The sequence below is a fragment of the Siphateles boraxobius genome, unplaced genomic scaffold (assembly GCF_051911475.1).
Source record: "Siphateles boraxobius isolate OS27281-9 unplaced genomic scaffold, OSU_SipBor_1 56, whole genome shotgun sequence".
NCBI lineage: Eukaryota > Metazoa > Chordata > Actinopteri > Cypriniformes > Leuciscidae > Siphateles > Siphateles boraxobius.
Genome location: NW_027509182.1, coordinates 9,302,146 through 9,325,172, shown reverse-complemented (window position 1 = coordinate 9,325,172; position 23,027 = coordinate 9,302,146). Strand labels below are relative to the sequence as shown.

General features: G+C 37.9%; 1 protein-coding gene and 1 long non-coding RNA gene across 3 annotated transcripts in view; one reads left to right on the top strand and one right to left on the bottom strand.

Annotated features, from left to right (window-relative positions):
- Positions 1 to 8,414: 8,414 nt before the first annotated feature.
- On the bottom strand, positions 8,415 to 14,114 carry LOC143714802 (uncharacterized). The gene is made up of 3 exons (XR_013195611.1): positions 14,077 to 14,114; positions 8,839 to 8,868; positions 8,415 to 8,495 (listed from the first exon to the last, which is right to left on the bottom strand). It is a non-coding gene; the product is annotated as an uncharacterized LOC143714802 (long non-coding RNA).
- Positions 14,115 to 16,196: 2,082 nt separating this feature from the next.
- The window catches only part of flrt1a (fibronectin leucine rich transmembrane protein 1a), a 98,661-nt gene continuing 91,830 nt past the window's right edge, over positions 16,197 to 23,027 (top strand). The window contains exons 1-2 of one of the 2 annotated variants that reach the window (XM_077206645.1): positions 21,064 to 21,167; positions 22,769 to 22,791. The gene's annotated coding sequence lies outside the window, so the exon portion shown is untranslated. Of the gene's footprint in view, positions 16,624 to 21,063; positions 21,168 to 22,768; positions 22,792 to 23,027 lie in introns of those variants that run through there. The other variant, XM_077206646.1, reaches the window with a different exon arrangement.

The window sequence follows — 23,027 nt, the reverse complement described above, 5'->3', positions numbered from 1 at the left end:
TTATAGTTAGTAGAATGTCTAAAGTGGACCAAATGAAATAAAGCCTAAACGTAACTTTAGACGGTTATTTAACTTATTTTTATCAAAATGACAAAATTCTATTTATGAGAGAAAAAAATCCAAACCATGTTTTTACTTTACCCATTAAACTTTACTCTTTGATGAGGTCAAGTATACATATTTTTCTGTGTTCCACTCCATCTTGCGCATGTGTAATCATTTTAAAAGTATACTCCTTTGACCATGAGTGTGGCAGCTTACAGCGCACTATTTAGTGGACCGTTCTTCTCAAGCTCTCAAATCCTTTGCACAATGTGCTATAGTTCACACACAAGGCTGTCCGGACACAAACACTTGCGCTGAGTCTGAAATCGAATACTTCCCTACTATATACTGTAGTATGCAAAAAACAGTACACCAAAAGAGTAGTATATCCAAATGCATAGTATTCGAATCCAGAATGCAGCAGCCCGTCTTTTCTTCAACGAGCCCAAAAGGGCCCACGTCAATCCTCTCCTCATCTCTCTACACTGGCTACCACTCGCTGCTCGCATCAAGTTCAAGGCATTGACGAGTCTACATCCCTACCAGAAGCCTACGATCAGTCAATGAGTGACGGCTCGTGGTACCATCTCAGAGAAGCACAAAATCACTCTCCAGAGCATTCTCATTCACGGTCCCATGCTGTCCGGAATGCAGAATGCAGACAACATTCAAAAGACAACTGAAAACTCATCTCTTCCGTGAGCACTCAACAATTCTTTCCTTTTCCTTTAAATCCTCCCTTGTCTGGCTTATGCTACTCGGAGCAATGCCTGAACTTTTGAGTACTTCTTGCGTTGTTTTTGCCTCTTCACGATGACTTGACTTGTCTTTATTCCTTAGTTGTAAGTCGCTTTTGATAAAAGTGTCTGCTAAATTACTAAATGTAAATGTAAAATGTGAATTCGAAAAGAGTAGGTGAAAGGTACCCGGATGACGTACTACTTCCACAGAGATTCTGAAGTGCACATTTGATGGACACCTTACTATCCCATGAAGCCACAGAAGAGGATTTTTGAATGGCAGTGACACAACTGACGCTGGTAGGTCGCTTGACAGTAACAACATGTTAGATGTACAGAAGTACATCTGAATTTCATTCATACTACCCATATTCATACTAGAACATACCTTTTTAACAATCGCAAAGTAAATTCAAATTCATATGTAGTACTTACTCATGTAGCACTTACTCATAATGAATACTCAGTATTCAATTTTGGACACAACACCGGGCTGCACGTAGACCATGTTCACGGTAATCAAGGACTGTACTGATCACGAGTTCAGCTTAATAAAGATTTGTATTCAGATTTATATTGTGGATTTCCCAGGATGTTGCATATACCTCATTGACTCAAGTGTGTCCAACGCATTCTCATCCTTTGGCGTCATATAGGTGACGCCATATGACATTTTGTCGAAATCTTACGCACATGGCATCCTTTAGCGTCAATATTACACGCACTGTTATGGGTAGGTTTAGGTCTGGAGTAGGGTACGGTTATGACGCCTTGGGATCTGCGTCTCATATTCACGCTAAACAATGCCATGTGCGTTGGATTTAGACGAGCGTCACCTGTATGACGCCTTGGGTTCTGCGTCTCATATTGATGCTAAAGGATGCCATGTGCGTAAGATTTCAACGAAATGTACAAAGCGTCACATGTATGACGCCAAAGGATGAGAACGGGCTGGTGTGTCACGTCATATCCTTACACAGAGAAGTTTCTCCAGCTACTGTGGTGCATGTGTGTTGTAGGAGGAGCACGAAGCTGATAGTTTGCTTTTAATACAAACAAGAAAAATTGACAATGGATCATTCAAAATGGCAAACGGAAAAAAATGGCAAACATTTGTTTAAAAACAAACTACCATTGAAGGATAGAGCCAATACAAAATCTTCAACCACTCAGAACACCTAAGCACTGCGGCGATGAGTTTTGCACAGACAGCATGGTGATGTTTATAACCTGCCAGTGCAGTTAATAATACATAAGGCATAAGTTTCTCCAATAGATTTAACTCTGCATCAAGCATCTACACCAGATAACCTCATAGTTCTTTCAAGTCGATTTATCAGCTTACGTTGTCAGAAGCATAACACTTGAACATCTAGGCATATCCTCACTAAAGATATTGCTAGATGACATCCAACAGTGATTAGATTTGACTTCTTTGATAAACGAAAATATGTATGTTTAGGCTTTAGAAATAATAAAAAGCTTTAAAAGTGTGCCTTGCAATTCTAGTTCTAGTTCTTTACAAACCAACCCAACTGCCCCCCTGAGAGACGGCGACTGCTGGCACTGTTCTGCTGATGTGTTGCCAGACCTTGTGTTCACTGTCCCCAGCCGGCCCCGGGGCCCTGCTCCACAAACGCAAGCAAAAATCCCAGCAATAATTTAGACAACAGAAATCCAACAAACGCACATTAGACGCAATCTTTACATTGGCTCAGCAGATGAAGACAAATGAATAAATATGCCTGTTGTAGGAAATTGAGACAAAGATTGTGCACTCTAAAAAGCAAATTCTGGGGACCTATTACTTCAACTTAAATGTATGGTTGCAAGTTACAAATTCAAATTCATTGATTCAATGTCATGTTTTTAAGTTGTAAATATTATTTTGATGAGTTCTGTTGACATAATAATGTTGATCATTACATCAATTTAACATTGTGTGTAATTTAAACTCAAATTTCAAAGTTAATTGATTTTTTGAATAGGTTGTAGTAACTGAAATATTCCTGATAACTTTGAAAAATAGGCATTTCAAGTTCCCAGCATGCTTTGCAGGACTAGATAAGGAGAGTAACACTGCATCCGAAATGACGTACTGTCTGAGTACAGTAGGTACATTTGAATTTACTTCACAACCGTTAAAAAGTATGCTCTATATAGTATGAATGAAATTCGGACATACTACATCCACCATGTTGTTACTGTCACGTGACCTAGCAGCATCAGTTTCGTGGCTTTACTGCCATTCACAAATCCTCTCCTGTGGTATCATGGGAAAAGTAAAGCGATCAATAAATGCACACTTCAGAATGTTGACGGAAGTAGTAGGTCATCTGGTCAAAATTTTATTTTTTTAATGTTTCATTTAGCATGTGCTGTGCTGACTGTTAAATTTGAACTAAAGTAGATCAGTAAAATTGGTTCCAGGGTCCTCGACTCAATTTAGTTGGAACAACTTAATATTTTGGAGTAATCTATCAAAATGTGTGTTTCTGCAATGGAAGTAACATAATTTCATTAGAAAAGTTGTCATTTTTTAACTAAATTGATGCAATCTGTTTTGTTTTGTTTTTTGAGGTAAACGATTTTTTTTTAAAGTGTAGGATATTGTTTTGGCCCAGTAGATCAGAAGGTAGTTATCATGGCCTAAAAAAGGATGTCATAAACACTTTCCACTTGGTTTGATTGCTTGACAATAATGCTATTACAAAGATTCCCAGATTTGAGTGATTACGTAATCTATTCCACCAGAAGCTAAAAACAAGACCACACAAGCATTTCATTTCCGATGGGACCATCAGGGTCCACATACGCACACAAGAGGCATGCGTTCCCTGCACACACTATCAGGGAGATGTCGGTTTCTGACAGCATCCATTACAGAGTGGCCATGTATGGCCACATTAGCCTTGTGTGATGTTGAACCCTGATTATGGTGCTCTGTCTGTGTCCCATCCAAACAGCTCCGAGAGCCCCACGGGAGTTACCTGTCAAAGCTCAGTCTAAGCCCTCTTCGTTACACAAGGAGAATGTGCCTGTCGGGAAGCAAACCAGATCCCAGGAGAAAGGAAGAGTAGGACATTGTTGTTTCAATGGTTTGTGCACAGAGATCAAAAAAATAAAGCATACAAAACTTGATCTGAAGAAAATATGACTTGTTCTTGCCACTCACTGCCATGATGCAAGGGATTATGTTTGCCAGGATTATACTATGCTGTTGCTAAGGTGTTCTGAATGTTTTTTAGCGTATTGCTGTGTGGTTACTGTGTTCTGGGAGGCCCCGATACTTCAAGTGAAATCGAAGAATTAAAAAAAAATGTGTGATGTTATTTCCATCAAGAGGTGCATCAATTTTTGGTCAAGATCTTGCATTGACAATGCAAGAGTCCAGCACTCTGTAAAGTCGCCTCCAGCACATCCCAAAGACTTTCAATGAATTTAAGCTCCGAACTCAGAGGAATCGATTCATGTGTGAAAATGTGCTCCCTCGCGACCGTTCTTTTACAGTTTGACCCTGATGAATTTTGACATTGTCATCCTAGACTATGGCCATGATGTATGTTCCTACATGGTTGTTTAAGAAATGAAAAGCTTTACACTCCATCAATTAGGGTTAGAAGAACTGTTGCCAATCATATAACATGCTAAAAACTGTGACAATAATTACTGCAATAATGATCCAGTCATATACTCTTAAGCATTTGCCTATTTAAATCTAAACAGCGTATATGTAAATATAAAAGATAGACATGATGTATGTAAAAAAAAAAAAAAATTGAGAATCATGCAAATCCACACAATATTTTTGTATGTTCTTTTCATAAACATGCATATATAAAATCGAATATATATGGTTAAATATTATATAGATATTAGTAATATATGTACATCAACAGATTTTTTTTATGGATATTTATACATGTTATACAAGTACGTCTTAATATATCCAGAGGATGTCTGAGTGTGATCTCCACTCTTGATATAGGGAAATATATCATGTATTACAATTCTGTTGGTAAAGATAGCTAACATCAATAAAGCTCAGAAAACTGATGTCTACCCAGACTTGTCCTCATTAAAAGTAGCTTGCTGCCGCTGAGCCATAATCAGTTTGTCATTATTGCACTCAATGAAATAATGGAAATAAAGTGCAGTAGCTAAAAAGGAGAGTGGGGGCGTGGCGTCCTTGTGCTGGCTGGGAATTGGGCAGTACAGATTTGGAAAGGTCCAGGAAGGGGCTGGTCATTATCAGATGGCAGCTCAGCTTCCACTTTATGCTCATTCAGGTCCGCGGGCATGGTAGTTGACGGCTTGTTTCTGGACTGATCCCCCCTAAAGAGGAAGGTATTACCAGATTTAAAAACCAATGGTGATGAGGCCCCCCAAAATGAAAAATCTGATGGTGGATGCAGTTGTAGCCTATTATGGCTGTACAAGGCTAAATATTAGGCCTTAAACTGTCACGCCATCACAAAACACTAAATTACAGCAAGGAAAACATGCCACCAGCAACATTGGACAGGTAAAGTCTTTCTCCCATGAATCCCCAACTCCTTAAATAAACCAAACACTCAATAAATAAATTATCAAAACCTGTTTAACATCCAGCCATAGTAATATCTGCAGAATCACATGACCAACAGTAAGTGGACTCCTGGACATCATACCCATAGGTGATTTTTTGAGTGTTTAATTGCAAAAGCATGGGCATTAACAGGGAGATGGTTTTATTCTGTTTGCTTTTACTCTGTAACAGTTTATATGTTTGTTTGTTTGTTGGCCCTCCACTTAATATTGGGCTGAGCTCCAGAGATCATGTGCGCAGCAACTTGCAGAACGACAAACATCACTGCAACACTACACTCTGCTTTATGGCCAGACTCAAGCCTCTCCTCAGTGCAAGACACATGAAAGCACACTTGAAATTTGCAAAGGATGAACCTAAAGGGCTCTCAGACTGTGGGAAACTGTATTCTCAAGTCTGATGAATTTCAATTCCAAGCAGCATATCCAGAGGAAACACTTCTCATCACCTGTGCAATCTCACTACAAAGGTGAAACATTGTGGTGTAAACATCAGATGCAGGTTCTGTTGGAAGACTGGTCAGGTTGGAGAAAAGCTGAATGCAGTTAAATACAATACAGAGATATCCTTATAGTGACAACCTGGTCTACACTCGAGACCTGAGACTGGGCAGAAGATTCACCTTCCAACAGGACAATGACCTTAAGCACACAGCCAAGAGAATGCATATGGACAAATGCCCTTGAGTTGCCCAGCCTGGACTTGAACCCAATCAAACATATCTAGATGTACCTGGAAATGTCTGTCCACCGACCTTCCCTATCCAACCTGACGGAGAGGATCTGTGGAGATGAATGATAGAAAATCCCCAAAGCCAAGAGCGCAAATCTTGTCACATCAAACCCCAAAAAGACTTGAGGCTGTAATTGCTGTCAAAGGTGCTTCAAATAAGTACTGTGTTAAGGGTCTGAATGCTTATGTCAATGTGTTAAAAAGCTATCACATTATCACAAAGTTATGGTTTTCGCTTCGTCATTAAAGGGTATGGAGAATAGAGTTATGGGGGGGGGGGGGGGGTATTTAAAGCATAAGCAGGTTGCAACATAACAAAATCTGAAAAATGGAAAGTGTCTAAATACTTTCTAAATCCACTGTAGTTCTCATTTGCGTTTTTCTTTACAATAAGTAGATTTGAATGCTAAATGGTGAATTTTGTATGCCCACTCTTGAGTTAGACCACCCGTATAATATTTCAGCATTAGCCCTTACGCTGGTTTCAGTTTTTGCAAGTCAACTTAATTCCCACTCCTCTCCTGCTCCTCTCTATGCTTCTTCTCCTCTCCTCCACCCTCCCCCATTGCGTCTGCCGTAAATGACGTTAATATAGGGAACCCAGACTGTAATTAGATCACATAGACTGGGATAAGTATTAAAGACATTAGAGTAAGTGAATGAGTCTGGGACTGGAGGCTATTGTAGATGGGAAGGATATTACAGATCATGCAGACAAACAAATCAAGATTTTACCGTAAACCTGTATAATGATGTACCAACCATCTACTAAATCATTCTTTGAAGTATGTGTTTTTAAGGTATAGGCCTATTCATGTAACACTTCAGAATGGCAATTAATTGAAATGAGCCAAGGATGTATATTGTCATTTCATTCCAAACTCATATAACTTTCTTTCCTCCGTCGAACACAAAGGGTAATTTTTTTGAATAAAATGAAAATGAACAGGGACTGGGGTTGTCATACTCCAAAATGTCAACAAAGCACCATATAAGTATCAAAAATTGGTATACTACATTATTTTCAAAGTCTTATGAAGCTTTAGTTGAGCAACTGACCAAAAATTGTTGACAACTTAATTGTTTAATGACTGGTTAATGTATCTACAACAGAAGCCTAATAATTATTAAATAGTTATTAGGCAATACATTAAAGTTATTTTCTCTGCCCCTACACAGTCTTGTTTATTGCATCACAATACAACCAGTTCTTTGATTTTTCTGTTCATTTCTACCGGTTTGTTCCATTCATGCAAATTTGTGAACCAATTGCAAACATAATTGGCAGTCTTTATGACTTTGACAGGATTCATAGGATCAATCATCAGTCAATCATAGTCAGTCAATCATAGGATTGTGGAAGCACTGCCTCCTCTTATATGACTTTTCAGACATATTTCACCATTACTTCCTCACATTTGGACATCTTTGTTTCTTGCAAATGATTGGTGTACAAAAATATGTTCTAAGAACGTTTTACTAATGTTCATTTTAAGTTGTTAATTTAACATTTTTTTTTTTAACATTTTTTAACATTGTAACATTTTAAAAATGTTACTTCAGAATGTTCTTCTTGTACTTCTCTGAATGTTCAAAACATCCAGATTTTTGTGTCCAAAAACTTTGAACGAACATTCTATTAATGCTACTGAAAGAACAATTTGTAACTTTGAGAAAACCTTGCCAGAACGTCTGCCAGAGTCTGAGAATGTTCCCTGTTAGCTGGGTATGCATTATTCAGTCTCACATTTTGTACCATTGATTATTTTCACATCCAATTTTTTTAAGGATATGTTTCTTGCCCACTGGGACAGAACACACCTAACATAGTGTTGTTGATTTCGCAGCGGAGCGCTGATAATTGCAGTACTCTACGTGTTGTGCTGAAAGGCCTGTTTGGCGGGTGGCAAACAGTGTGTGTGTGATATTATTTATGCTGACCTGCTGGTAATATGAAGTGATGTTAGTAAAGCTGCCTGATCTCAGGCCTAACTCTCAAAACTGATGTGTCTGGAAGCAGTAAGTGCTCTAAGGGGCTTCAAGTGTGTGTGTGTGTGTGTGTGTTTGTGTGTGTGTGTGTGTGTGTGTGTGTGTGTGTGTGTGTCTAGACAGAGAGAGATATGGAGAGAAGCAGGAATATGGAGAAATGGAAAGAAGGGAGAGGGAATATGTACAAAATCAAATGGGAGTGATATAGGCTGAGATAGAGAGAGTCCAAGTACACACACTGTCAGAAGCTCAGATGAAAAACTCGTGGACGGGAGGTCACCATGGCAACGGCAAAGCCCAAAGGCTTGTTACCGAAACCCGGTTAATTATGGGGAGCGAAAGATAGCTTTATCTCTCTCTTGTGGCACCTCTCCTTCTATCCATCTTTCTATCCATCACCCCTCCTGGAAAAAAAGACACAAAAGGTGAATGGAAAAACATGAGAGATAAAATAACAATGAAAGTCTGTAAAAGCGCACACACTGCCAGCAGTTATATAGATGAATAACAATATGTACGTGCGTGAGGATAACATGTTTAGACCTAAGGCGGAGAAATCCAATCTGTCCTCCATCAAGAGGAATAGAGTGTTTATGTGGACAGACTGCTAATACTGCTTCAGAATGAGCAGACATTAATGTAAAAATGCAAGGCCTATAGAGTTTGCCACATTTGCAGCCTAGTGTGCACAGCAAACTCTTTATTGTAATTGTTCAACCGAAAATGAATATTCTGATCATTTACTCACCCTCACGCTGTTCCTTCTCCTTTCATCTGTGAAACACAAAAATATGTTCTGTTAGAAAAGTCTAATGTCTTTTGAAGCCTTGTGAGCTTTGCTTGAGGAACAGAACATAATTTAAATCATTATACATACAGTCTTGCTCTCCACTGTAGCTTTCAAATCTCATTCGGTCTTGTGCATATTCATACTTGGTGTGTTGTGTCTGGTTTGATGGCATCCTTGAGCCAAACGGTCATGGTTCTCATGTGTCTCATAACTAACCACAACGCATCAAGTTTAAATACGCAGAAAAAGGTACTGGGTTCCCATTCGAGTTTGGTTTACTCGACATTGCGTCAGAGGTGACGGACAGACTAGTCGACTTTAATGCTCTGCCATGATGCTTTAAAGTCCCCCTGATGGTGTTTATATGTCTATGTGGTGTTTTTAATATGTTCATAAGTCAACACCATTGCTGAGTATTTTCTCCTTAAAACTGCACTGAATCAAAGACAGACTCAAAAACGCAGTTTGAAATCGCTGATATTTCTGACGTCACAAACTACCTTGTAACCTATCACGTCAACGTGTGATTGGCAATGAGTGAGTGGCGGCGGGGCTAATTTGCATATTCATAGAACCACGTATACTAAATGAGGCAAGGGTGTAGAGTTACATTCAAACTATTTTAAGGCATGAATCATTTTTTTTTCAAAGAAAAAACGCTTAAATATGTAATTTTGGTGACCAAAGATGAGTTTTAAGGGATAAAATAATTGACCACAGGGGGACTTGACGTTGACTAGTCACTTATCATGGCCTATAGAAGGTGCAACAGGATAAGAAATCTTTAAAGTCCACTTTTATGCTCTGTTTCCAACAGTTAAAATGACAAATAAATGTATACTCTGAGAGCGCTCTGAAACACCTATTAGATTTAATGGGCAGCGCTGTGTTGTACTGTATTTCATAGCTGTGCACAAGGCAACCCACATTTGAGACTCAGCTCAACTCGAGACAGTCGACGTCGACTCAACTTTAATCTTATAAATCTCGACTTAAAAAAATCTTAAGTCGTTCCTCCACTACTATGGGGTTTCTCTTCTTCCCTCGAATCCACTGAAGTCTTGTGAAATCTCATGGGAGAGAATTCTCCCACTAATAGCACTCAAGCGTGCAAAATAAAGGCAGGATCCCCCACTCTATTGCCTCAGAATCTTTCAGCTACAAGAAGCCATGTACAGCTCGCTGTTGAGGTACGCTCATCAGGGGACGGTGCCTGGATTGCTGATCCCCTGCAGTGTTCTGGTGAGTATGATATTTTTCTTTCAGATGCCCTCGGGACTGCGGTGTTGCCCACTCAGAAGCAGCGCTGCACGGGTCCGTCTGTCCTCAATCAGCAGTGGACCTGAAGGACTCCGGTGATGAGCTCATGTCGACCCAGCGTCCGCATTCCTCTCACCCAACCCTACCGGACATAAGCCCGGCGTCTCATGCTCTCCCCTCCTTGATGGAGCTGCGAGCCGAGCACAGAGACTACAGCGAAGGGTTCCCATGTCGGGATGGATCCCATATGGCCTCCACTCTCTAAAACAATCTGCCGTGTACAAAGCGCAAATCACTTCAGCTCCTCACTCATCAGGGTTTAAAATTAACATTGGGTAACGCTGTCAAATCATTAGCCAATTTGGCGGGTTACTTATTATGTTTACTCACATTGGTGGGGAAGTTTGTGTAAGTCAAATCTGCGCAGATTTAGTGCAAATACTCAACTTTTGAGTCATCATGATATATTAAATAGAGCGTATTGCGCAGAATCTGCCTGGCTTACACACACGTCACTGCGCAACAAATAACGGCGCGATTGTTCATTTGCACTGAAGCAATAGCGAAGATTAAAAAGCATTTGGTTAACAGAAAAGACATTGCTATTTTCCAACATCTTACATTTTTTGATGTTCTTTGTATTGTATTGAACTGTCCACCTAAAATAATTTTTTTTTGGTGAAAAGGATGAGAATGGAAGAGGAAAAGAGGAAATGGCTGGATGACAGGATTATTTTGAATAAGAAATGAATGTATGAATATATATATATATATATATATATATATATATATATATATATATATATATATATAAGCTGTGACATACACTGGTTTATTTATTTATTTATTTCTTCTTTTTTTTTTTGGCTAGTAGAATTTCTGAATGACCAGTAATTAAGAAATGTAGTAGCCAAATTGGCCGGTGAGTGAAAAAGTTAATTACGATATAAGCAGCCTTCTGTGTGCAAGAGACAAAAACGTTCCAGTCGCTCACTCATTTGCACGATATAATATATAATATTAAAATGAATTATTAATGCAATACATTTTAAAGTTTACATTTCCCAACATTTTTCATGTTCCGTGCAGTGCGTTCAATTTGAATCCATTAAAATCTTAATGCTGAGACCTGTTGATAAAATAACTGAAAAGTATTCATTATTTACAGAAAGTAAAGTTCTTAATTATTTACTAATAAACGAGAGCCATCATGGGAATGTTGTGTGTGGGTATCCAACACCCCCAAACTCTAATTTCGCTAAGGTGAAAAAAAGACCATTTTCTGTATGCAAAATATAATTTTTATATTTTTCGGTAACACTTAATTTTGATAGTCCACTTCAGACATTCTGCTAACTGTAAGTAACTTATTCTAGTTGACATGTAGTAGCAAAGTTACTTATAGCTAGAAGGATGTCTAAAGTGCACTAAATAAAGTGTAACCAATTTTTCTTTGAATTGTAAAAATAAAAAAAGTTAAAAAAAACTTCCCCCCCCAAGATTGTCTCTTTAATATCAAACAAAATGTGTTAGATTTAACACTTTCATCATATTTAATTAATTATTGACTGGTAGCTCTTTCCCCTAAAGCATTGATTAACATTACCAGCCCTACTTTTGCCTGCATTACAATAATTATGATGTATCTGACAACAATAAGTCAGTTGATTTTTTTGGATAAAGAACAAGTCTATATTTTAAGTAGTCATTATGTCATCATTATCTTGCATTAGTGTTTATATGAAAAACCCATAGCCCTTGAGTAACCATTATTCCCTCGAGCAGGATACTTAACCCTGCAGTTAGCCAGCAGAACTGTCCCTGCGGTTTGCTTTTCACAATCTGCTCTGAGTAAAAGGCATTGATTATTCTTTACAATATGGTCTCATTTGTTAACGTTAGATAATTCATTAGCTAACATGAACTATGAGCAATATAGTTGTGTCACAAATGATGCACTTTATGCAACACTTTGTACATATGTACTCAACTGTGTAGTGTATGAACTTTGTACGGTTATTTTGTCATTCAACATAGATATCATGCTATCCACTGAGTCATAACTCCGCCAAATCCATTTTTATGCTTTTAAACCTCTGTTTTTTTATTTTTTGGAATTGTTTACTTCATCTGAAACATACGAAACTTAAAAAAAAAGGTTTTGGCACTTGCTATGTTAACACACACACACACACACACACACACACAAACACACACACACACACACACACACACACACACACACACACACACACACACACACACACACACACACACACACACACTTAAACACATTTTTTTTTTTTCATCACTTGTGGGCCAAACTCAGATTTCTGCACTAGACATATCAGCAAAGCATTTTCTATTCATTCCAATGAATGAATCGAAAACACAATGAATCGAAACCACACCGTTTTTGGGGCCCCACATCGTGAGTGTGCTGTCAAGTTGCGGTCCCCACAAAGTGATAAAAACACACACACACACACACACACACACACACACACACACACACACACACACACACACACACACACACACACACACACACACACACACACACACACACACACACACACACACACACACACACACAAAACATGATTTGAAAAGATTAAAGGGTCCTGAAAAAAATAGTCACACTTGTATTGTTCGTGGTCAAAGCAGAATGGGAAAATTAATTTCATCTAGTGGACACATTTGGTACTGCGCCCAAACAAAATCTTACTGAGCACTAATTTTTTGAGATATCAACCTCAAATTTAGAACACAACTTGTTTAGATGCCTTTAGTTTTCTCAAAGTTTTAGAGTAAAACTTGTTTTGGGAAATATAAATTTCATACTGATATGAAATAACATAATAACTAATAACTTCATAATAATAAACAAAGTTCTATAACTAACTTGTTTTTAGTTTCACTTTTTTTCCCTTCACTTCAGCAATAATCTGCCAAGTGTCTTCTTTAAAGAGAGACAAATCTTAAATCTGTGCTCCAAAGAATTCAAGATTTACAAGTTTAAGTTGGAAATTTCATTATTAGGTCTATGCTTTTACACGTTAAAGTGGTTAACATGTAATAAATGGATCATAATTATTCCATAAATATAATTTAGTATCATAAAATCCCCTAAAAATACAAATGATTAAATAAAAAAATATTATTGAACTAAAACATAGTACATTCATTTCATTAAATAAATAAATATATTTTTGACTGCCACGCCATTGGAACCCCCATTGGATTAACATGAAAAAAAAAATGCACATTGGTTTCATGTTTATTTTCTCAACATAATTTATCTACGTTCTTGTTGCCCAATTTATGTATGTCAAATTAACATGATTTTTGATGTTTTTATGTATTTTATGTGACCTCATGTTAATTTAACATGACTTATGTTAAAATTAAAACTTTATCCAGTATATGCAGGGGTGTTTCAATAAATAAAATCATAATAAAATAATCCTGATAAAAACTACCAGAGGATCAATAAAACCAGGTATTGAAGTACAACCACTATAAAGTGTACAACCTACAAGAAGTGTTATTCAGTTCTTGTTCACCAAAAATCTGTAATTTACCATTACATAATTCCAGTAAATCTTCTTTTGTGTTCCACAGGAGAAAGAACACATACTGTACATGTTTGGAATACTATAAAGGTGAAAGCAAATGCATTTAAGTTTAGCAGCATCTTGACCAGGAAACATATGGTAGGGGACAAAGGGACAAGAAAAAAAGATGCAGCCAGTGACTTCACCTTCACTCAAGCATAATCAATATTATATTATGTGAATAAGGAACAGGGAGAGATAGAGAGCAGCAAAACCTGCATTGCATTTGTTTTTCTCTAAGGGCTTGTATATGACATATTACAGCTCATGAAATACATACATTAAATCATTAATGTGTTTTGGGAATTTGCTTACCTGTGTGGAGAACATCACAGATGGACTCGTCTCAAAGGAGCAGTACTTCCTGTGGAGAAAACAACATGGCCTCCATCTCATAAACTAACAGTAGCCTACATCTCTGTCAGCCACAACAACCGTTATTAATGGAGACACTGTAATAGCCCTTTTTAAAGGTGAAGTGTGTAATTTCTGCACCAACTAAGAGCACACACCGGAATTAGAAAAAATGTTTGCTTGGAAACATTGAAGTGCTTGGACAACTTGCAGCCAAAATCGCGCTGTGTGGTTGTCAGGATATTGCTATGCATTTAAGGTGTTCTGACTCTTTTTCAGTGTGTTGTTATGTGGTTGCTTGGTGGTTGTTGGGGTATCTTGAATGCTTGAAAGGTGACACACCTCATCCTCTATTGATAATCCACAAACTCACACCATTGGCTGGGCTAGAAGTCGACATGTTGGACAACTGAAACAAAAAGACAGCTGTAAAATCAACATAAAAATCCTTTATGACAGAAAAGCCTAGGTGTTCATAATTAGAGAGTTCTCATTTCCTTCCACTGAGAAGCAAATATTCTACTGACAGTAAAATTAACAAAGCACAATTTAGATGCAATTAACCTTAAAATGAGAAGCCATTTATCATTTTCAAACAGGGTCACCAGTTCATATGCTAGTGCTTTTACAGTCTGATCATAACAGCAGCTCTTACTTCAAACGGCTATAGATATTATGCAAATATAAAAGGCGTAGGGCGTGTTCTGTATTCTTCTAATATTTATTTTGAAAGATGTTTGTTACATAATATTATGTTGAGGCTTTGAATGTGCACATTTAACCCTCCATGGCTGGTTCAAACCAACATCATAACATTCGCCAATTGGGCATAATGCCCACACGTTCACAAGGACGACTGTACCACTAAGAAAATGGGTCCAACTTTATGCATCACCAGGGTCGGATGCACATGCCTATATGCTCACGCGTCTGGAGAAATAATACAATAAGGAGAAATAATATTTTTTAAATAATTATTATTATTTCACTCTAATGATAAAACACTGTAAGACAATTACTATCTAAATTAACAAAATGTGAAATTTTAGGCAGGAACCATTTTTTCATGTCCACATTTCGTCATTTATCTTGCCTATACAATATGAGGTAAATGCAGCCCTGTGTGTAAATATAATATAGGATATATATATATATATATAAAGAAGACTAATGTATATAGCCTACTATATCATATATAACATTAGTTAAATAGTAGGCTACATTGTAAAAAAAAGAAAGAAAAAGAAATGAGTAGCCTAGGCTATGGGTCATTTTGTATCGACTTAAAAAACAGTATTACAATAAAAGCAGCACTGAGATCAATGATTGCATGCTGGTGGTAAATTGTGGTGCTTGCAGGGATAATATCTTTAGATTGAAGCTGAGATACTATAACAAAGAAAGCCCTCTCTGAGGAAGACTCGCTTTCCTCCGCTGCTCCGCGTCCGTCAGTAGCCTATGTGATATCTGCACTTCATAAGCACATAACGCTATTATTCCACTCTCCTGCTCTGTCTGGGGTGATGAAGGCCGCTGAAACGTCCTGCGCTTGACATCGCTGAGAAATGGCAGGCGAATCAAGCTGACACGAATGAGACAATACAGCAAGCTCTCTAACGCTGGGACATCAGATTCAATTTAGCGAGTCGGTTCGTTCAGACGATTCATTTATGCGATTCGATTCTTTCGAATCACTATTTAAAAGCGGTCCCAGTGCGAATTCTCGCTATTTTTTTAACGAGAAATAATTTAGTCAAATACTGTTACTTGATTAGGCTACTAAGATTTACAGTTTTCAAACTTGTTGTTGCTGCTGTAAGCTAGCCTATTTAACATAAATATGTGTTCCTACTTCCATGTCTAAGTCTGTGGTTTCTCATTGCTTAACAAAATATTGTTTAGAAATATTTGTTATTTATGTATCTAACTTATCACCCACAATAGCGTACAGTGCGCTGTTAGCCTACTTCATTAAATACTAGACACTATGCGAAGCTGTTCGAATGAATAAAGGAACCGACTCAAACGAATTATTCGTTTGGGAATCGGACATCGCTACGCTGTGAACCGAGTGTTGAATTATGCATTCGGACTAACAAGGGAAAGTGATGCTCAGAGAGGAGGACAGGACTCGGAGAAGATGCATTAAAGGGCGAAGTTATGTGAAGCGGTCTCTCTTAGCAGCGTTATACGCACGTATGATTAATTTAATATAGTGTTTTATTGCTACGCAGTTACTACACGGGGTGGATTTTATTGCAAAGGAAAAACGATAGCCGATATCGGATGGTCGGTGAAAGGAAGAGAGAGTGAGTGAGACAGGGGTAGCATATGTGATTTTAATGATGACTTACAGGCTACAACGGACCGTTACTTAATTTTGAATTAGCCTACAGCTTGAATAGCGTGGAACTTCGGAATTCTGAGGAAATAATAAAAAAAGCGTTTTATTCGGCAAAGGAGAGATGGATGGAGAAACAAGCAAAGGAAGGGCTCTCTGATGAAAAGGTAAGTTGACATAATATGCAATTTTGCTATTTCATTTGCTGAGTGTGAGCAGTTTTCAGGCATTGCTTACCATCACACGAAATCGCGGCTGTGTGAATGAATGCGAATCCACTGGAATATAACAACAGACGCGTTTAGCGCAGTCAGAATTAAGCACAACTGTCACAGCATACAAAGCAACTGCTGACACTTTCACCATTGCTGGCTTTTTGAGGTAATGTGTCCTATAACCGAATACAGCTCGACAAGCACAACATAGGAGTCGTTCACACGTGTTATGCGTATCTGCGCAATCGTTTAATTGTTGTTTCATGTAGGCTATACTACACATGCGTGTTTTCGGCAGAGCCGTCGCGTTGTGAGCGTTGCTGTTTCAAGGCACATGTCTTTAAGTTAATAACAATTCAACCTTAACAAAGATGGGCGTTTTATCGTTTTACGCAACAAAAAATAAGTAACATAAAAATAAAGTTCAATAAGAATTCATGTGCGTGTGCTGGCCGGTGTTCATTACCTCATGATATACCCTGGTGCGATTTCTGGCTTTGGCGCGAATCATTGCCATTCATAATGTGGAAGTGTTGCCTGTGGGTTAAAGTACAAATACTAGGCGTTTAGACTGCCTTCAAATATTATTTTTTTCACTAATGCTGTACATTGTGCTCATGAACAGCTGCGGTCACTGTGCTGTCACTAAATAGCCAAGTGGACGGTGTGAACTGCCAAAACCTTTAGATTTAATTGTTTAAAACACAAGCCATATAATCTTCAAGGTGCTGTAAGCTATATTTGTGAACACCAAAAATAAAATGTGCCTTCTACCTGGCAGATATAAAATAAAATAAAAATATAGGTGTTGTGTCGTGGGATTGAATTGGCCCACGATATTTATCGGGAACCTCGTCTGTCAATCATTTTGAATTTTCAGATGACTGACACAATGTGTTTAGACGGCGGGATTTCGGAGTGTGTTGTTTTTTGTTTGGTGGAAATCACTTTCAACATTATCGATTGATTGATTGATTTCCATTAAAGTGGCACATTGGGCTCACTGAAGAGTTAGTATGATCACGGCAGGAGGTAGGACTTGGCTGAACCAAAGAGCATATCATTAGGAAGGCATCTTAATATTGTTTACAAACATCTGATAAATAGCTGAAATGAGAACCTGTTTTGCAAAATTCACTTTTACATGGTGTTTGAACATGTGTGACGACAATGTGTGTTCACAAGCACCCTATAATGGTAAAAATCCACCAACTCTTTTTTTTATCCCCATAAATCATAAGCAGTGTCTCCGAATAAACCGTTTGCCGTTTCTATGCAATGTGACGTCATGTTGCACAGGCCCCGCCCATGATTGCTGGGACCCCGCCCTGAGTGAGCTGTAAACAGTCTGCTATGTTTATTTCCTCGCCAGAGCATTTAACAGCAGCATTTAAGAAAGAAATGTATTCTTATTAAAGCTACTAATGTAATTCAATCAAAAGCTGTAAGTTACTTTCTGTTTTTCTTTTGTTGTTTGATTAATATTTACAGCATATATAGCAGTAGGTACTATTACGCTGCTTTGACTTTAATACACAGATCTAATGTACACATGTGATTTCATTAATTGCTGTTTAGTGTTTATTTTCAAAGACATAATCGACTGTTTATGTAAACTTTGTGTTTTCGACATAACATTGTGTGTATTTGACAGTTTAAGCGCAATAAGAAGTGAAAAATAACATAGTTTAATACCCAGCTTTCTGTGCACTTGCTTCGGATGTGTGCGCTCAGAAAACCATATATCAGAAGTTTAAACTGAAATGCCTTTAAAACGCATGCAGATAATAAACTTTCATGATGATGAAGAACTGCAATGTCAAATGAGCGTGACAGCGATAGATATGATAATCAAAACCAAACAGATGTTTTAGTTTTTGGCAGAGTATATGATACAGGAGCTGTACAGGCTCCACCCTCTTCTGGAAAGCGGGGCGGGGAGCAGCAGCTCATTTGCATTTAAAGATACATGCACGGAAACAGCATGTTATTCCTTTCACTCAAAAATTGTATATAACATGGGACAATAAATGATCTGTGGGGTATTTTGAGCTGAAACTTCACAGAGACATTCTGGGGACACCTGAGACTTATTACATCTTGAAAAAAGGGGCATAATAGGTCCCCTTTAAAAAGACATTCACATATAGCCTATTTTAAATCATAAACATAATTTTAATGTTTTTGAGACACACTGCAGATCAGAAATAGCTCTATAAATTACATTTCCCAGATGAAAGAGCACACTTCAATTAGATTGTTTGACATACCTGTGTTATCAGAGAAGCAAAAGCACGGCCACATAAGACGTGCCTTTGATTCAATAGGAAAACCTAAGCAATATCCTCTTAAGGCACAGCCGGGTTAAAACGGCTTTAATGTTGTGTTGTTGAATGAATAATCCCCGGGCCCTGAGCTTTAGAAAATTTGGAGTGGTTGAATAAACGAGGATTCTGCCTGCGTGCGTAACACTCTGGCTCTCCCACAGGGCACTAACAAGACAGTTCACAGATAAAAGTCATTGCATTTGATATCTCGGGTCTATATCTTGAAATCAGCAAGTTAGCATCTAAAGGAACAGTTCACCCATAAATGAAAATTTTGTCAGTATTTACTCACCCTCAAGTTTTTTTCAAAACAGTCCATGGAACATAAATGGAGGTGTTGTTTTGAAGAACATTAATGCTGCTATTTTCATTATAATAAAAGTGAATGGAAACTGGGGGTTTTATCTTTCGAAAAGGAGCATAATGCACCATAAAAGTAGTTCATATGACAAGTCTTCTAGAGCCATACAATAGCTTTCTGTGAGAAGCAGGCTGAAATGGAATTCACCCTACACCAGAAATTGTACTTTCTGTCGTATCAAAACTCATTCACACTTACATATTTAAATTCGGTATTGTGCCAGGCTTGGCAGCAGTGAATACAGATTAACCGTTTCATAACCGTTTGTAAAACGTTTGGAACATGTATTTGAGTGCTATTCATGGAATAACAATGGAAAATGTGTCATAGTTGATGTCATACATCCGGATGACTTTGCCCACATTTACACTGCAGGTTTTGATGCCCAATTCCGATTAGTTGACGATATTTTTTAAAAGTGAACCATATTCCATATTTGCATTTACACTATACACTTGGCGAAACAACCCAAGGTAGACGTACTGACCCGGAAAATCTTAGGTCGAAAAGGTGCGATTTGCAATGGATGCAGATGAAATGATAATGCAAGCTTTTGCTTTCCGTGTCATTTTTAAAGATCGTCCCAAAGGCTCAAAAGACATAAAACTTCAGGATGACTTTACTGGGTTGAGCCTGTAATGGCTGCCATCCGTTGCGCCATTGAAAAGAGTCTTGTGATCGCAGTTGGTATTGACGTCATTCACCACTGTCGCTTTTTCAAAAATGTACAACTCGCATTGATGGGAATTTTCAAACACTATCTCACGACCAATTCGTACATATTTTCCGAGGTGGCTGATTCGTACAAATTCGTACGACCTCACTTGTACGTATTCGTACGATTTGTCTAAACCCCAGTGACGGGTAGGTTTAGGGGTGGGGTAAGGGGTAGGTCATTCGAACGAATTCATACGAATTAGCCACCTCATAAAATATGAATACGTACGAATTGCTGTGAGGCGCAAATGCATGTATCTGATTCATATCAGATTTATTTCCACATATAAATGAAGCCTTTGTGGTCCATAGCATAAGATTGCTTGTCACTTAGACCATCTGCCTTTTTAACAAATTAGGTATTGCACAAACTTGATAACTTTAATCTGCCAGCAAGCTCCTGCTCTCAGACCTTGAAATACCAATCAAATGCTACTGCTTGCTTCTACTTACCAATGTAGATTGAATTCATGATTGATTGATTTAGCTGCCCTTCAGTTGAATTCTTCTCTGAAGACTAGATGCAGAGCTCCAAGGATATCGATCAGTGCTTAGATCATTTTCGTTTATATTCAAATCAGGGGTCAGTAAGTCTTGGTGGATAACGAAGCCCTATCTCCAAGCTGCAGAAATAACTCGGATATATTTTAGTCATAAACATTTCATGCTTTTCAAAGCATTGAAACGGCTTCATGTATTGCCTTTTAGTCATGGTAACATCAATCATTTTAAAGATCATCTTATCTGAATAATAGTTGTTGGCACTTGGAGCAATTTGTTCAGAATTCAGATTGTTCCTTGCTTTTGCTTTTCATTGTGAAGAGCTTCTCTGCTTCCCTTCGCAATTATCTCGAGGGAATGGATCGTGTTTTCAGCTCTTCCAGATCCTAGGGACCAACCTGGTTGTAAACAAGTTCTCTCTCAGTCTTCCCGCCTGTCAGAGTGGATGTGGATGTGGATGAGTATGTGCAACATTTATGGCCTCTCTGATGGGTACCGAAGGTCTCAGAATTTCCCTTCACTGCAAATGATTTCAGACATTTGAAGGCCCATTGTGAATATATGGTTCGGGAATATGAGTTGGTTAAAAGGTCAATGCTGTGATGCCTGCATACAGTAGGTTTCAGTGCATTGGTCCTTTATTATTATTATTTTTTTCTTTGTGTAAAGTAATTTAAAATGTATACAATGCACAGTATAGGCCTAGTGCTGTGTAATCTGAAAACAGGGGTGCACAGTATATTGGTGACCATATCAGTATTGGCCAATAGACGTTTTTAAATTATCATCATCTGCCTCATTAGGCAAATACACCAGGGGGAAATTATTATATATATATTTTTTGTCTTTTCAGTACAAATATTTAAACATTTTTGAATCAAAATACACAAGAAGCAAAATTAAATAAACATTAAGTTTTCTGAAAAAAGGAGATCAGCGAGTTTGTTAACTCAATTATTGTTTTAAGCATAAATTCACTTACTTTTGAACCTTCTTTATGGACATTATCATCTGTGCACATCATTATTTCTTTAAATTCATGTGCCCTCATAATCTTTAATCGAAATAACGTCCCATCTCTCTTATTGCAGCGACATCTCTTCTCTTCTCTGATGATGAGGGCGGGGCAACCTGCCACTCACATGAGATCAACCAATACCAAACCATAACAAACCATCCAATCAATTCCATCCAATTTTCTCTTGTTCAATAAGCCGTTTCACTCAAATATATAATGTCACAATAAGGACACACATCGCAACTTCCGTTTCATGCTGACTTTAATATCATTTTGCTTCTCAAGTAGGCTAAATGTATCTCGATTTAAGAATGTTTAGATATTTGTACTAGAAAAGACAAAAACAAATAGAAAATAAGACAAATATACTAAATAAGAAAAAAAAAATGTTGCCAGGGCATTGCTTCAAAGATGCTTAGTTGTTCGAAGGGGATTTTAACATGTTGTCAGACAGTTGTTATTTGTTCTCAGTGGTTCTCACTGCAGTTAAGTTTTGGATCAGGTCCATCCTACAAGGTAAGTACATGAGATTTTCCTGCTTATTTTGTTGTGAACAGGTAATCGTAAGCCTGAACACTTAGAAAAGTAGTAGCAACAAGCTGCATGATTTGAGTTATGTGGAAAAATGTAATACTTTTTGTTCCTTACATTTAAACAATACTAGTAAGCAATAAAAATAATTAGCAATCAACCAAAATTCTGGTCTGTTTTGTTAATTAAAGAAGGAAGCGCCTTTTACACAAACAGACAGGAAGTCCATATTTAGGGCAGAGGACAAACAAGGACAAAGATATAATCATTTGTGAATAGGCACCACTTGTTATATTTGGCTGTATAAATGCTTATTTTATAAGATGCACTTCTCATGGTGAATATAATTTCCTTCCTTTCATAGTTATCTCCTTCTCTCCATCTGTGATTTTTTCCTCTTGTTGTGATGTTTCTTTGATCTCTCCGTTGTTCTCGCCTTGCTCGCACAGATGCTCCTCCCTCTCTGTCTGTCTTCGCCAGGCTGTTGTAAATAGCCATGTTGCTTGTGTCATCAGAGAAAAGGATTGAAAAGAGAAAAGGACAGAGGAGAGACCAAGAAACCATAACATAGTGAGGTTGGGTTACAGATGAGAGACATGGGTGTGTGTCTTTGTCCCCTATCAACCCCTTTCTCATTCACAGGGTGACAGCTGGCTCGCAGTAAGGTACAGTGGCATTGCCAAAGGAAGTCAGTCTTAGTCTCAGTCCCACAGCAGAGATTTACATCCAGAATTCTGCATGTGTACAATACATACTAAACACATAAGCGTGATCATAATACTTTCACAACCAGCAGTACGAATGCTGGATTGTTTTAACCCATATTTGGCTAAAAAATTAAATTTCAAAACGGTTTAATTTTAAACCAACGGTTGGGTTTGTCCACATTTGAGCCAAACAT